General features: G+C 46.8%; 1 protein-coding gene across 3 annotated transcripts in view; it reads left to right on the forward strand.

The window, feature by feature from the left end:
- Positions 1-15,201, forward strand: part of LOC138301182 (ectonucleoside triphosphate diphosphohydrolase 8-like) — a 451,411-nt gene that overhangs the window by 527 nt on the left and 435,683 nt on the right. The window lies entirely within an intron of this gene.

The following is a 15,201-nucleotide window of genomic DNA, read 5'->3' on the forward strand; positions in this document are numbered from 1 at the left end:
AACACTGGTATTCACCAGCTATAGGTAATTGAAATAACTATAACTCACACCATGGAGTAACTATAACTTGCACCCCCCACCAGGCACAGTGTTGTCATAAATGATGACATTTCAAATGTCATCAGTGATATTATCAATGCTTATTTGAACATCACATGAATGTTGTAATATGTGAGGGTACAAGCAGTGCATGGTGAGAGTGTGAGTTATGGTTACTTTAAGATGCAATAATAGTTACTTAAGTTAATTATAACTGGTGAATTTCAGTATTTTTTTTTTAGTTTAGAAGGCTGTGTTGTAACTGACATTTTCACCTATTAACTTTTGTTTTTTTTCCGGTGAATTTCTACGTTTTTTTCTACTGTACCTAACTATAACTGTCACTTTAAACTTTTGTTTTTCAATACATTCCTAGGGTTTTTAATGTAAAATTACCTCAGCATACAAAAAGGCAGGCCTATTGGCTTTGTCAAGGGATGACTACATCAATATCCAAGACAAGGCTATGGGCTTTGTCACGGGATCACCACATCAATATATAAAGGCAAGCCTATTGGCTTTGTTAAGGAGTAATGACATAACTATAGAAGGCCAAGCCTATTGTCTGTATCAAAACATCACCCCCTTAATAAAAACAACTTTGACATGTTAAAAATCATCAATAGAACAAATACACAAAAAAACTAAAAGATATTCACAATTAATAACAGTGCAATGTTTGCTAATCAATATGTTAAAGTAAGCATTCATATTCAAAACAACTTTAAACATATATTAGAGTCTTTCTTTTGCACTCCTCAGGCAATGTAATGCAGACATAAGTCCAAACCCCTGGGGTCCCTGCATTCTCAAACTAAAGATCAAAATCTCCAGCTCTGGCAATGCTTGAAAGTATCATTAACTTTTCCTGGGATCAATTTATGTAGACCCCAGGAAATATGGCGTTAATTAGTGAAAAGTATTTTTGGGGGCTGCTGCACTCACTGCAGCCCCTCCAACACCTAATTATCATGCTGGTAGTGCCGCTGCCCAGACTGGGGCCACACCATGAAGCATAATATATGCTAATTAGCCCATGAAGGTCATAACAGAGTGCTCCTTGCCAGGAGGAGTGAATAACAAATGAGCTGCTCCAGCTGCAATATCATTATATTTTCCCCTCTTTTTTGTGTATTTTATTTTGTTTTGGGTGTGTCCTGGACATCCAAAGCTAGTTATTTTTGTTGGGTGTGTGGAGGAAGCCTCAAGCCTCACTAGGCCCCCTACATGCATCCTCTATTCTATGTGGCTGCCCGGGAGCCGACCACACTTTTCCTTTTTTTGTTCGAGTGTCCAGGGCACCAACAACTTTTTTTAAACTTGAAGTCCGTGAGGGGTCCACTGGCCCCTCTGCTAGCACCCATCCAAGGTGCAACGGGGGCTGGCTTCACTTGATTGCTTCCGCTCAACAGGAGTAGTTTTTGTTTCTGCTTCCGCCGGGCTGTATTCCTAGTTGAAGGGCTCCCTCCCATGTTCTTAGAGGAGGTAAACAACAGTGTCCCAGGGTTGGGGTCCCCAGGACATTGGTATGCTGCAGGCCCTGGGGGATAAGATCCGCAGGGCATTTAGATGGCTAGGGAAAGGGAGGCTCACACTGCCTCCTCAAATATATGAGAGACGGGCCCTGGGGGATGGAGTCGCTGGGACCATGAAATTGATCAGTATGTGGGCCCTCACACTCCATTCCAAATATATATGAAGTGAGCCCTGGGGATGGGGTCCCCAGGGTCACAAAACGACTCAGGGAGGGGAGCCCCACACCCTCCTCCATGAATAAATTGTTATTATAATTGTAATTGTATTTATATAGCGCTTACTACCCCTGACAAGGCGTCAAAGCGCTTTTCGGCGAGTAGCACTCTCCTCCGGACCCCAAGAGGAAATATTGGTGGATTAGTGTAGGGAAATATGAGTACAGTATGTAGGAAAGTACCATCTTGCCTGGCATGTTACCCCCATTTCTCACTGTATATATGTTGTTTTAGTTGTATGTGTCACTGGGACCCTGGTAACCCAGGGCCCCAGTGCTCATAAGTGTGCCTGAATGTGTTACCTGTGTAGTGACTAACTGTCTCACTGAGGCTCTGCTAATCAGAACCTCAGTGGTTATGCTCTCTCATTTCTTTCCAAATTGTCACTAACAGGCTAGTGACCATTTTTACCAATTTACATTGGCTTACTGGAACACCCTTATAATTCCCTAGTATATGGTACTGAGGTACCCAGGGTATTGGGGTTCCAGGAGATCCCTATGGGCTGCAGCATTTCTTTTGCCACCCATAGGGAGCTCTGACAATTCTTACACAGGCCTGCCACTGCAGCCTGAGTGAAATAACGTCCACGTTATTTCACAGCCATTTTACACTGCATTTAAGTAACTTATAAGTCACCTATATGTCTAACCTCTACCTGGTAAAGGTTAGGTGCAAAGTTACTTAGTGTGAGGGCACCCTGGCACTAGCCAAGGTGCCCCCACATTGTTCAGAGCCAATTCCCTGAACTTTGTGAGTGCGGGGACACCATTACACGCGTGCACTACATATAGGTCACTACCTATATGTAGCTTCACAATGGTAACTCCGAATATGGCCATGTAACATGTCTATGATCATGGAATTGCCCCCTCTATGCCATCCTGGCATAGTTGGCACAATCCCATGATCCCAGTGGTCTGTAGCACAGACCCTGGTACTGCCAAACTGCCCTTCCTGGGGTTTCACTGCAGCTGCTGCTGCTGCCAACCCCTCAGACAGGCATCTGCCCTCCTGGGGTCCAGCCAGGCCTGGCCCAGGATGGCAGAACAAAGGACTTCCTCTGAGAGAGGGTGTTACACCCTCTCCCTTTGGAAAATGGTGTGAAGGCAGGGGAGGAGTAGCCTCCCCCAGCCTCTGGAAATGCTTTGTTGGGCACAGATGTGCCCAATTCTGCATAAGCCAGTCTACACCGGTTCAGGGGACCCCTTAGCCCTGCTCTGGTGCGAAACTGGACAAAGGAAAGGGGAGTGACCACTCCCCTGACCTGCACCTCCCCTGGGAGGTGTCCAGAGCTCCTCCAGTGTGCTCCAGACCTCTGCCATCTTGGAAACAGAGGTGCTGCTGGCACACTGGACTGCTCTGAGTGGCCAGTGCCACCAGGTGACGTCAGAGACTCCTGCTGATAGGCTCCTTCAGGTGTTAGTAGCCTATCCTCTCTCCTAAGTAACCAAACCCTCTTTTCTGGCTATTTAGGGTCTCTGTCTCTGGGGAAACTTTAGATAACGAATGCAAGAGCTCATCCGAGTTCCTCTGCATCTCTCTCTTCACCTTCTGCCAAGGAATCGACTGCTGACCGCGCTGGAAGCCTACAAACCTGCAACATAGTAGCAAAGACGACTACTGCAACTCTGTAACGCTGATCCTGCCGCCTTCTCGACTGTTTTCCTGCTTGTGCATGCTGTGGGGGTAGTCTGCCTCCTCTCTGCACCAGAAGCTCCGAAGAAATCTCCCGTGGGTCGACGGAATCTTCCCCCTGCAACCGCAGGCACCAAAAAGCTGCATTACCGGTCCCTTGGGTCTCCTCTCAGCACGACGAGTGAGGTCCCTCGAATCCAGCGACTCTGTCCAAGTGACCCCCACAGTCCAGTGACTCTTCAGTCCAAGTTTGGTGGAGGTAAGTCCTTGCCTCACCTCGCTGGGCTGCATTGCTGGGAGCCGTGACTTTTGCAGCTACTCCGGCCCCTGTGCACTTCCGGCGGAAATCCTTTGTGCACAGCCAAGCCTGGGTCCACGGCACTCTAACCTGCATTGCACGACTTTCTAAGTTGGTCTCCGGCGACGTGGGACTCCTTTGTGCGACTTCGGGTGAGCACCATTTCACGCATCCTCGTAGTGCCTGTTTCTGGCACTTCTCCGGGTGCTACCTGCTGCTGAGAGGGCTCCTTGTCTTGCTCGACGTCCCCTCTCTCTCCTGGTCCAATTTGCGACCTCCTGGTCCCTCCAGGGCCACAGCAGCGTCCAAAAACGCTAACCGCACAATTTGCAGCTAGCAAGGCTTGTTGGCGTTCTTTCAGCGGGAAAACACTTCTGCACGACTCTCCACGGCGAGAGGGATCCGTCCACCAAAGGGGAAGTCTCTAGCCCTTTTCGTTCCTGCAGAAACCTCAGCTTCTTCTGTCCAGTAGAAGCTTCTTTGCACCCGCAGCTGGCATTTCCTGGGCATTTGCCCATCTCCGACTTGCTTGTGACTTTTGGACTTGGTCCCCTTGTTCCACAGGTACCCTAGATTGGAAATCCACAGTTGTTGCATTGTTGGTTTGTGTCTTTCCTGCATTATTCCTCTAACACGACTTCTTTGTCCTTAGGGGAACTTTAGTGCACTTTGCACTCACTTTTCAGGGTCTTGGGGAGGGTTATTTTTCTAACTCTCACTATTTTCTAATAGTCCCAGCGACCCTCTACAAGGTCACATAGGTTTGGGGTCCATTCGTGGTTCGCATTCCACTTTTGGAGTATATGGTTTGTGTTGCCCCTATCCCTATGTTTCCCCATTGCATCCTATTGTAACTATACATTGTTTGCACTGTTTTCTAAGACTATACTGCATATTTTTGCTATTGTGTATATATATCTTGTGTATATTTCCTATCCTCTCACTGAGGGTACACTCTAAGATACTTTGGCATATTGTCATAAAAATAAAGTACCTTTATTTTTAGTATAACTGTGTATTGTGTTTTCTTATGATATTGTGCATATGACACTAAGTGGTACTGTAGTAGCTTCACACGTCTCCTAGTTCAGCCTAAGCTGCTCTGCTAAGCTACCATTATCTATCAGCCTAAGCTGCTAGACACCCTATACACTAATAAGGGATAACTGGGCCTGGTGCAAGGTGCAAGTACCCTTGGTACTCACTACAAGCCAGTCCAGCCTCCTACATTGGTTGTGCAGTGGTGGGATAAGTGCTTTGAGACTACTTACCACTCTTGTCATTGTACTTTTCATAAGAGAAAAATATACAAAACAAGGTCAGTGTATATACACATAGCCAAAAAGTTTTGCATTTCCTCTTTTCACTCTTTTCTAAGTGCTGAAAAGTACTCCTAACTTTCTAAAAAGTTCTAAAAAGTTTAAAAAGTTTTTTTTCTCTGTCTTTCTAAAAGCTCTAACAAACTTTTTATCTTTTACTATCACTTTAACTCTCTCTAAAAATGTCTGGCACAGGCCAAAATGTTGATCTGTCCAAACTTGCATATGACCACCTTAGCTGGAAAGGAGCAAGGAGTCTCTGTGTAAAGAGAGGTTTGAGTGTAGGGAAGAATCCTTCCTTGGAACTGTTACTTAACATGCTTAGAGAACAGGATAAGGCTAGAAGTGACCCATCTGTTGAAAAAGTAGCTAATGGTTCTCAATCTGATCCAGGGACTCCCCCAAGAAAAGATTCAGGAAAGAAACTTCCTAGCCTGCCCATTACTAGACAGTCTAGCATAGTTGGTAAGGATGATGAGCCACACCATACAAATAGTGTTGTCTCACATCATAGCAAAAGCATTTATTCTCACCATACTGGTAGTGATGTTTCTGTTAGCCAAGCTGTTAGGGTGGCTTCTGTAAGGGACAGGTCTCCTTCTGTCCATTCTCACCATACTTCTGTTTCAAGGCATGTCCCTCCCACCCACCCTGATGACAGATTGTTAGAAAGGGAGCTCAATAGATTGAGAGTGGAACAAACCAGACTGAAGCTCAAGAAGCAACAGCTGGATTTGGATAGACAGACTTTAGAAGTAGAGAAGGAGAGACAGAAACTGGGTTTAGAAACCCATGGTGGCAGCAGCAGTATTCCCCATAGTCATCCTGCAAAAGAGCATGATTCCAGGAATCTGCACAAGATAGTTCCCCCTTATAAGGAGGGGGATGACATTAACAAGTGGTTTGCTGCACATGAGAGGGCCTGTGGTGTACAGGATGTCCCTCAAAGGCAGTGGGCTGCTATCCTATGGCTATCATTTAGTGGAAAAGGTAGGGATAGGCTCCTTACTGTGAAAGAAAATGATGCTAATAATTTCCAAGTTCTTAAGAATGCACTCCTGGATGGTTATGGCTTAACCACTGAACAATACAGGCTAAAGTTCAGAGAGACCAAAAAGGAGTCTTCACAAGACTGGGTTGATTTCATTGACCATTCAGTGAAGGCCTTGGAGGGGTGGTTACATGGCAGTAAAGTTACTGATTATGACAGCCTGTATAACTTGATCCTGAGAGAGCATATTCTTAATAATTGTGTGTCTGATTTGTTGCACCAGTACTTGGTGGACTCTGATCTGACCTCTCCCCAAGAATTGGGAAAGAAGGCAGACAAATGGGTCAGAACAAGGGTGAACAGAAAAGTTCATACAGGGGGTGACAAAGATGGCAACAAAAAGAAGGATGGTAAGTCTTCTGACAAGGGTGGGGACAAATCTAAAAATGAGTCTTCATCAGGCCCACAAAAACACTCTGGTGGGGGTAGTGGGCCCAAATCCTCTTTTAATCAGAACAAGGAAAAGAAACCATGGTGCTATTTATGTAAAATAAAAGGCCATTGGACAACAGATCCCAGTTGTCCAAAGAAAGGCACCAAGCCTCCTACCACTACAACCCCTACTGCTACACCTAGTGTCCCTACTAATAGCAGTGGTGGTGGGAGCAAACCTACTAATAGCCAATCCAAGGGAGTAGCTGGGCTCACTATTGGTAACTTAGTTGGGGTTGGCCTTGTTAGGGAGGCCACAGAGGCTGTGTTAGTCTCTGAGGGGGCTATTGATTTAGCCACCTTAGTTGCTTGTCCCCTTAATATGGATAAGTACAAGCAGCTACCCCTAATAAATGGTGTTGAGGTTCAGGCCTACAGGGACACTGGTGCCAGTGTGACTATGGTCATAGAGAAACTGGTCCACCCTGAACAACACCTACTTGGTCACCAGTACCAAGTAACCGATGCTCACAACAACACACTTAGCCACCCCATGGCTGTTGTAAATCTCAACTGGGGGGGGGGGTTACTGGTCCAAAGAAAGTTGTGGTAGCTTCAGATTTACCTGTAGACTGTCTATTAGGGAATGATTTGGAGACATCAGCTTGGTCAGATGTGGAGTTGGAGGCCCATGCAGCAATGCTGGGCATCCCAGGGCATATTTTTGCTTTGATAAGGGCTCAGGCCAAAAAGCAAAAAGGACAGGGAAGCTTGGATCCTGGAACAATGGACCAAGTGCTCCCTAAAGCTAGGGCTAGTAGAAGCAAACCACTTCCTACTATCCCTCCCTCTACAGTGGATTCAACTTCTGAGGAAGAAGAATTCCCTCCCTGTGCAGAACCTACACCAGAGGAGCTGGAAGCAGACACTGCTGAGCTTTTGGGTGAAGGGGGGCCTGCCAGAGAGGAGCTGAGTGTGGCACAGCAAACCTGTCCCACATTAGAGGGTCTCAGACAGCAAGCTGTCAAACAGGCTAATGGGGATGTCAGTGACTCTCACAGAGTTTACTGGGAGGACAACCTCTTGTACACTGAGCATAGGGATCCTAAACCTGGAGCTGCCAGGAGATTAGTGATTCCTCAGGAGTACAGAAAGTTCCTCCTAACCCTGGCACATGACATTCCCCTAGCTGGACACCTGGGTCAAATGAAAACTTGGGGCAGATTGGTTCCATTGTTTCATTGGCCTAGGATGTCTGAGGACACAAAGGAATTTTGTAAGTCCTGTGAAACCTGTCATGCCAGTGGCAAGACAGGTGGCACCCCAAAGGCACCCCTTATTCCACTGCCTGTGGTTGGGGTTCCCTTTGAAAGGGTAGGGGTTGACATAGTTGGCCCCCTTGACCCTCCTACTGCTTCAGGCAATAGATTCATCTTAGTGGTAGTGGACCATGCCACAAGATATCCTGAAGCTATTCCTTTAAGGACCACTACAGCACCTGCAGTGGCAAAGGCCCTCCTGGGAATATTTTCCAGGGTGGGCTTCCCAAAGGAAGTAGTATCAGACAGGGGAAGCAATTTCATGTCTGCATACTTAAAGGCCATGTGGAAGGAGTGTGGTGTAACGTACAAGTTCACAACACCCTATCATCCACAAACAAATGGACTGGTGGAGAGATTTAATAAAACTCTCAAAGGCATGATTATGGGTCTCCCTGAAAAACTCAGCAGGAGATGGGATATCCTTCTACCATGCCCCCTTTTTGCCTACAGGGAGGTACCCCAGAAAGGAGTGGGCTTCAGCCCCTTTGAACTTCTTTTTGGACACCCTGTTAGGGGTCCACTCACACTTGTAAAGGAGGGTTGGGAACAACCTTTAAAAGCTCCTAAGCAGGATATTGTGGATTATGTACTTGGCCTCAGATCAAGGATGGCTGAGTACATGAAAAAGGCCAGTAAAAACCTTCAGGCCAGCCAAGAGCTCCAGAAGCAATGGCATGATCAGAAGGCTGTTTTGGTTCAGTACCAACCAGGGCAGAAAGTGTGGGTCTTGGAGCCTGTGGCCCCAAGAGCACTCCAAGATAAATGGAGTGGACCCCACACAATTGTTGAAAAGAAGGGAGAAGTCACCTATTTAGTTGACTTAGGCACTGCCAGGAGTCCCCTTAGGGTGCTCCATGTCAACCGCCTGAAACCCTACTATGACAGGGCTGATCTCACCCTGCTCATGGCAACAGATGAGGGACAGGAAGAAGACAGTGATCCTCTACCTGATCTCTTCTCTTCCACAGAACAAGATGCTCTTGTGGAAGGTGTAGTTTTGGCTGATTGTCTTACAGCTGAGCAGAAAGACAATTGCATAAATCTCCTAGATCAATTCTCTGAACTCTTCTCTACTGTGCCAGGTACCACTTCTTGGTGTGAGAACACTATAGATACTGGAGACAGCTTGCCTGTCAAAAGTAAGATCTATAGGCAGCCTGACCATGTCAGGGACTGCATAAAGCAAGAGGTCCAGAAAATGTTACAACTAGGAGTGGTTGAGCACTCTGACAGTCCATAGGCTTCTCCTGTGGTACTGGTACCAAAACCTCATTCCAAAGATGGAAAGAAGGAAATGCGGTTTTGTGTAGACTATAGAGGTCTCAACTTGGTAACCAAAACTGATGCTCACCCTATACCCAGGGCAGATGAGCTCATAGATACACTGGCATCTGCCAAGTATCTAAGCACTTTTGACTTGACTGCAGGGTATTGGCAGATCAAATTGTCAGAAGATGCTAAACCTAAGACTGCATTTTCAACCATTGGAGGACATTACCAGTTTACTGTAATGCCTTTTGGTTTGAAAAATGCACCTGCCACTTTTCAGAGGTTGGTGAACACAGTCCTGCAAGGGCTGGAAGCTTTCAGTGCAGCATATTTGGACGATATAGCTGTCTTTAGCTCCAGCTGGGATGATCACCTGGTCCACCTATGGAAAGTTTTGGAGGCCCTGCAAAAGGCAGGCCTCACTATCAAGGCTTCAAAGTGCCAGATAGGGCAGGGTAAGGTGGTTTATCTGGGACACCTTGTTGGTGGGGAACAGATTGCACCACTTCAGGGGAAAATCCAAACAATTATTGATTGGGTTCCCCCTACCACTCAGACTCAGGTGAGAGCCTTCCTCGGCCTCACTGGGTATTACAGGAGGTTCATTAAGAACTATGGCTCCATTGCAGCCCCTCTTAATGACCTCACATCCAAGAAAATGCCTAAAAAGGTATTATGGACAGCAAACTGTCAGAAAGCTTTTGAGGAGCTGAAGCAGGCCATGTGCTCTGCACCTGTCCTGAAAAGCCCTTGTTACTCTAAAAAATTATATGTCCAAACTGATGCATCTGAATTAGGAGTAGGGGCAGTCCTATCACAACTTAATTCTGAGGGCCAGGATCAACCTGTTGCTTTTATTAGTAGGAGGTTGACCCCTAGAGAAAAGCGTTGGTCTGCCATTGAGAGGGAGGCCTTTGCTGTGGTCTGGGCACTGAAGAAGTTGAGGCCATACCTGTTTGGCACTCACTTCATTGTTCAGACAGACCACAAACCTCTACTTTGGCTAAAACAAATGAAAGGTGAAAATCCTAAATTGTTGAGGTGGTCCATATCCCTACAGGGAATGGACTATACAGTGGAACATAGACCTGGGAGTAGCCACTCCAATGCAGATGGACTCTCCAGATATTTCCACTTAGACAATGAAGACTCATCAGGTCATGGCCAGTCTTATTGTCCTTCGTTTGGGGGGGGGTTGTGTAGGAAAGTACCATCTTGCCTGGCATGTTACCCCCATTTTTCACTGTATATATGTTGTTTTAGTTGTATGTGTCACTGGGACCCTGGTAACCCAGGGCCCCAGTGCTCATAAGTGTGCCTGAATGTGTTACCTGTGTAGTGACTAACTGTCTCACTGAGGCTCTGCTAATCAGAACCTCAGTGGTTATGCTCTCTCATTTCTTTCCAAATTGTCACTAACAGGCTAGTGACCATTTTTACCAATTTACATTAGCTTACTGGAACACCCTTATAATTCCCTAGTATATGGTACTGAGGTACCCAGGGTATTGGGGTTCCAGGAGATCCCTATGGGCTGCAGCATTTCTTTTGCCACCCATAGGGAGCTCTGACAATTCTTACACAGGCCTGCCACTGCAGCCTGAGTGAAATAACGTCCACGTTATTTCACAGCCATTTTACACTGCATTTAAGTAACTTATAAGTCACCTATATGTCTAACCTCTACCTGGTAAAGGTTAGGTGCAAAGTTACTTAGTGTGAGGGCACCCTGGCACTAGCCAAGGTGCCCCCACATTGTTCAGAGCCAATTCCCTGAACTTTGTGAGTGCGGGGACACCATTACACGCGTGCACTACATATAGGTCACTACCTATATGTAGCTTCACAATGGTAACTCCGAATATGGCCATGTAACATGTCTATGATCATGGAATTGCCCCCTCTATGCCATCCTGGCATAGTTGGCACAATCCCATGATCCCAGTGGTCTGTAGCACAGACCCTGGTACTGCCAAACTGCCCTTCCTGGGGTTTCACTGCAGCTGCTGCTGCTGCCAACCCCTCAGACAGGCATCTGCCCTCCTGGGGTCCAGCCAGGCCTGGCCCAGGATGGCAGAACAAAGGACTTCCTCTGAGAGAGGGTGTTACACCCTCTCCCTTTGGAAAATGGTGTGAAGGCAGGGGAGGAGTAGCCTCCCCCAGCCTCTGGAAATGCTTTGTTGGGCACAGATGTGCCCAATTCTGCATAAGCCAGTCTACACCGGTTCAGGGGACCCCTTAGCCCTGCTCTGGCGCGAAACTGGACAAAGGAAAGGGGAGTGACCACTCCCCTGACCTGCACCTCCCCTGGGAGGTGTCCAGAGCTCCTCCAGTGTGCTCCAGACCTCTGCCATCTTGGAAACAGAGGTGCTGCTGGCACACTGGACTGCTCTGAGTGGCCAGTGCCACCAGGTGACGTCAGAGACTCCTGCTGATAGGCTCCTTCAGGTGTTAGTAGCCTATCCTCTCTCCTAAGTAGCCAAACCCTCTTTTCTGGCTATTTAGGGTCTCTGTCTCTGGGGAAACTTTAGATAACGAGTGCAAGAGCTCATCCGAGTTCCTCTGCATCTCTCTCTTCACCTTCTGCCAAGGAATCGACTGCTGACCGCGCTGGAAGCCTGCAAACCTGCAACATAGTAGCAAAGACGACTACTGCAACTCTGTAACGCTGATCCTGCTGCCTTCTCGACTGTTTTCCTGCTTGTGCATGCTGTGGGGGTAGTCTGCCTCCTCTCTGCACCAGAAGCTCCGAAGAAATCTCCCGTGGGTCGACGGAATCTTCCCCCTGCAACCGCAGGCACCAAAAAGCTGCATTACCGGTCCCTTGGGTCTCCTCTCAGCACGACGAGCGAGGTCCCTCGAATCCAGCGACTCTGTCCAAGTGACCCCCACAGTCCAGTGACTCTTCAGTCCAAGTTTGGTGGAGGTAAGTCCTTGCCTCACCTCGCTGGGCTGCATTGCTGGGAACCGCGACTTTTGCAGCTACTCCGGCCCCTGTGCACTTCCGGCGGAAATCCTTTGTGCACAGCCAAGCCTGGGTCCATGGCACTCTAACCTGCATTGCACGACTTTCTAAGTTGGTCTCCGGCGACGTGGGACTCCTTTGTGCGACTTCGGGTGAGCACCGTTTCACGCATCCTCATAGTGCCTGTTTCTGGCAGTTCTTCGGGTGCTACCTGCTGTTGAGAGGGCTCCTTGTCTTGCTCGACGTCTCTTCTCTCTCCTGGTCCAATTTGCGACCTCCTGGTCCCTCCAGGGCCACAGCAGCGTCCAAAAACGCTAACCGCACGATTTGCAGCTAGCAAGGCTTGTTGGCATTCTTTTGGCAGGAAAACACTTCTGCACAACTCTCCACCGCGAGAGGGATCCGTCCACCAAAGGGGAAGTCTCTAGCCTTTTTCGTTCCTGCAGAAACCTCAGCTTCTTCTGTCCAGTAGAAGCTTCTTTGCACCCGCAGCTGGCATTTCCTTGGCATTTGCCCATCTCCGACTTGCTTGTGACTTTTGGACTTGGTCCCCTTGTTCCACAGGTACCCTAGATTGGAAATCCACAGTTGTTGCATTGTTGGTTTGTGTCTTTCCTGCATTATTCCTCTAACACGACTTCTTTGTCCTTAGGGGAACTTTAGTGCACTTTGCACTCACTTTTCAGGGTCTTGGGGAGGGTTATTTTTCTAACTCTCACTATTTTCTAATAGTCCCAGCGACCCTCTACAAGGTCACATAGGTTTGGGGTCCATTCGTGGTTCGCATTCCACTTTTGGAGTATATGGTTTGTGTTGCCCCTATCCCTATGTTTCCCCATTGCATCCTATTGTAACTATACATTGTTTGCACTGTTTTCTAAGACTATACTGCATATTTGTGCTATTGTGTATATATATCTTGTGTATATTTCCTATCCTCTCACTGAGGGTACACTCTAAGATACTTTGGCATATTGTCATAAAAATAAAGTACCTTTATTTTTAGTATAACTGTGTATTGTGTTTTCTTATGATATTGTGCATATGACACAAAGTGGTACTGTAGTAGCTTCACACGTCTCCTAGTTCAGCCTAAGCTGCTCTGCTAAGCTACCATTATCTATCAGCCTAAGCTGCTAGACACCCTATACACTAATAAGGGATAACTGGGCCTGGTGCAAGGTGCAAGTACCCCTTGGTACTCACTACAAGCCAGTCCAGCCTCCTACACAGTATTAGTATTATTATGAGTTAATTTGAGCACAGGATATGTGAGTTTGTTAATTGAATTGACTAGAGTAATGGAGGGATAGAGAAGGGAAGAATCCAGAAGTGTTAATTGGGAGTTTATAGTAATAGGATGAGGCTTGGGATGAGTAAAGGAGAGATCGAGGTGGGAAAAGTCTGTGGAAAGGGGTAGGGAGATAATAGTAGCAGGAGGGGTTTTGGATGAGTCAAAGGTGAGATAATTGAGGGAAAATTTAGTAGGCATGTTTGGGAGATCATGGTAGTAAACTGAGGTTTGGAGCGAGCTAGATGCCGTAGGGGAGGGAAAAAGAGTTTAGGTAGGGTTACTTTGGAAATGAAAGTAGTAGAATGGCTTTGAGATGCGTCACAGTGGGGATGGAGGATAGATTGATGGAGACATAGGGTGATGGGGAAAAAGAGTAAAGAATACAAGTGAGTACATTTATATTATAATTTCTTTATTTTATATATATGTATATATATAAATATATATATATATATATATATATATATATATATATATATATATATATATATATATATACAATACTTTCTTCCCGCACAACGGAAAGGACAGCACTCAGGATGCCAGAAAATAAAGTTTAATCCTAGAGCAAAAGTTCAGGAACATGTTTTGGCAAACAAATGGCTTTCTCAACCATTGAGGCGGCATATTGCCTCTCCCTTTTAAATTATCACGTGTCACCGTTCTCCATCAATCACCTCTGTGCTTGTCAATTTGCTCAAAAGGTACCTCTGTTATCTAATCCTTGATTGGTTCAACTTCACCACATGTTTGGAGGCTTAATAGAAATAGTAAACATACTATTTTTTTTTTACATCTCGCATTGATCGTCATGATTCATCTCTAGTATTCACTATTATTTACATACTTGTCTACGAAAAACTTTCTTTTATAATAAAAGTTTCTTAATTATTACACAATACCATAAATTCAGTCTATTGACCAACATAATTCCTATTTGCAATTTAAATTTTCACCAACCGTTGCCGACTTTCTAAGCTTTCTGAATAAAGACTTTGGGGTCATTACGACCCTGTGGCGTCCGTACCGCCAACAGGCTGGCGGTACGGAGACCCGTATTACGACCGCGGCGGTAGCGCCGCGGTCGCAGCGCCGGGGCTGGCGGTTTCCCGCCGTTTTAGCCCTGGCGGTGATAATCCGCCAGGGCAGCGCTGCAAGCAGCGCTGCCCTGGGGATTATGACTCCCCTACCGCCGGCCTGTTTCTGGCGGTTTGCACCACCAGGAAGAGGCTGGCGGTAAAGGGAGTCCTGGGGCCCCTGGCATGGGCAGTGCAGGGGCCCCCTAAAAGGGCCCCATGCAGCTTTTCACTGTCTGCATAGCAGACAGTGAAAAGCGCGACGGGTGCTACTGCACCCGTCGCACGGCCACAACACCGCCGGCTCCATTAGGAGCCGGCTCTTATGTTGCGCCCGCAACCCCGCTGGCCCGGCGGGTGTAAACTAGGTTTGCGCCCGCCGGCCCAGCGGGGATGTTGTAATGGGGTCCGCGGGAGTGCGGCCGCACGGCGGTTTCCCTCCGCCGCCCGCCAAGCTTGTAATGACCCCCTTTATGTTATCCATTCACTGATTGGATTGGACAAAACAGTCAACTTATATTGATCATAGTGATTACATGGACGTTTCTTTAATTTCATGCTAGGCGAAGAGCTTCAACTCTTCACACTTCTTTAATCTTCTTGTCTTCTGTCTGTGGAGAGCATACACAGTGATTACCCTTTACACCCATTAAAAAGATACTTCACATTAAAAACGATTCAAGTAAAAAAATTGTTTTTAAAACCGTTAACCCTGCTCATAATGGAACTTCAGCAACTACCTTTAATCGTAATCCGTACTTATATCTTGGCATCGTCATATATATACTTTTTTTTAATTTATTAAAT

The sequence above is a fragment of the Pleurodeles waltl genome, chromosome 6 (genome assembly GCF_031143425.1).
Source record: "Pleurodeles waltl isolate 20211129_DDA chromosome 6, aPleWal1.hap1.20221129, whole genome shotgun sequence".
Lineage (NCBI taxonomy): Eukaryota > Metazoa > Chordata > Amphibia > Caudata > Salamandridae > Pleurodeles > Pleurodeles waltl.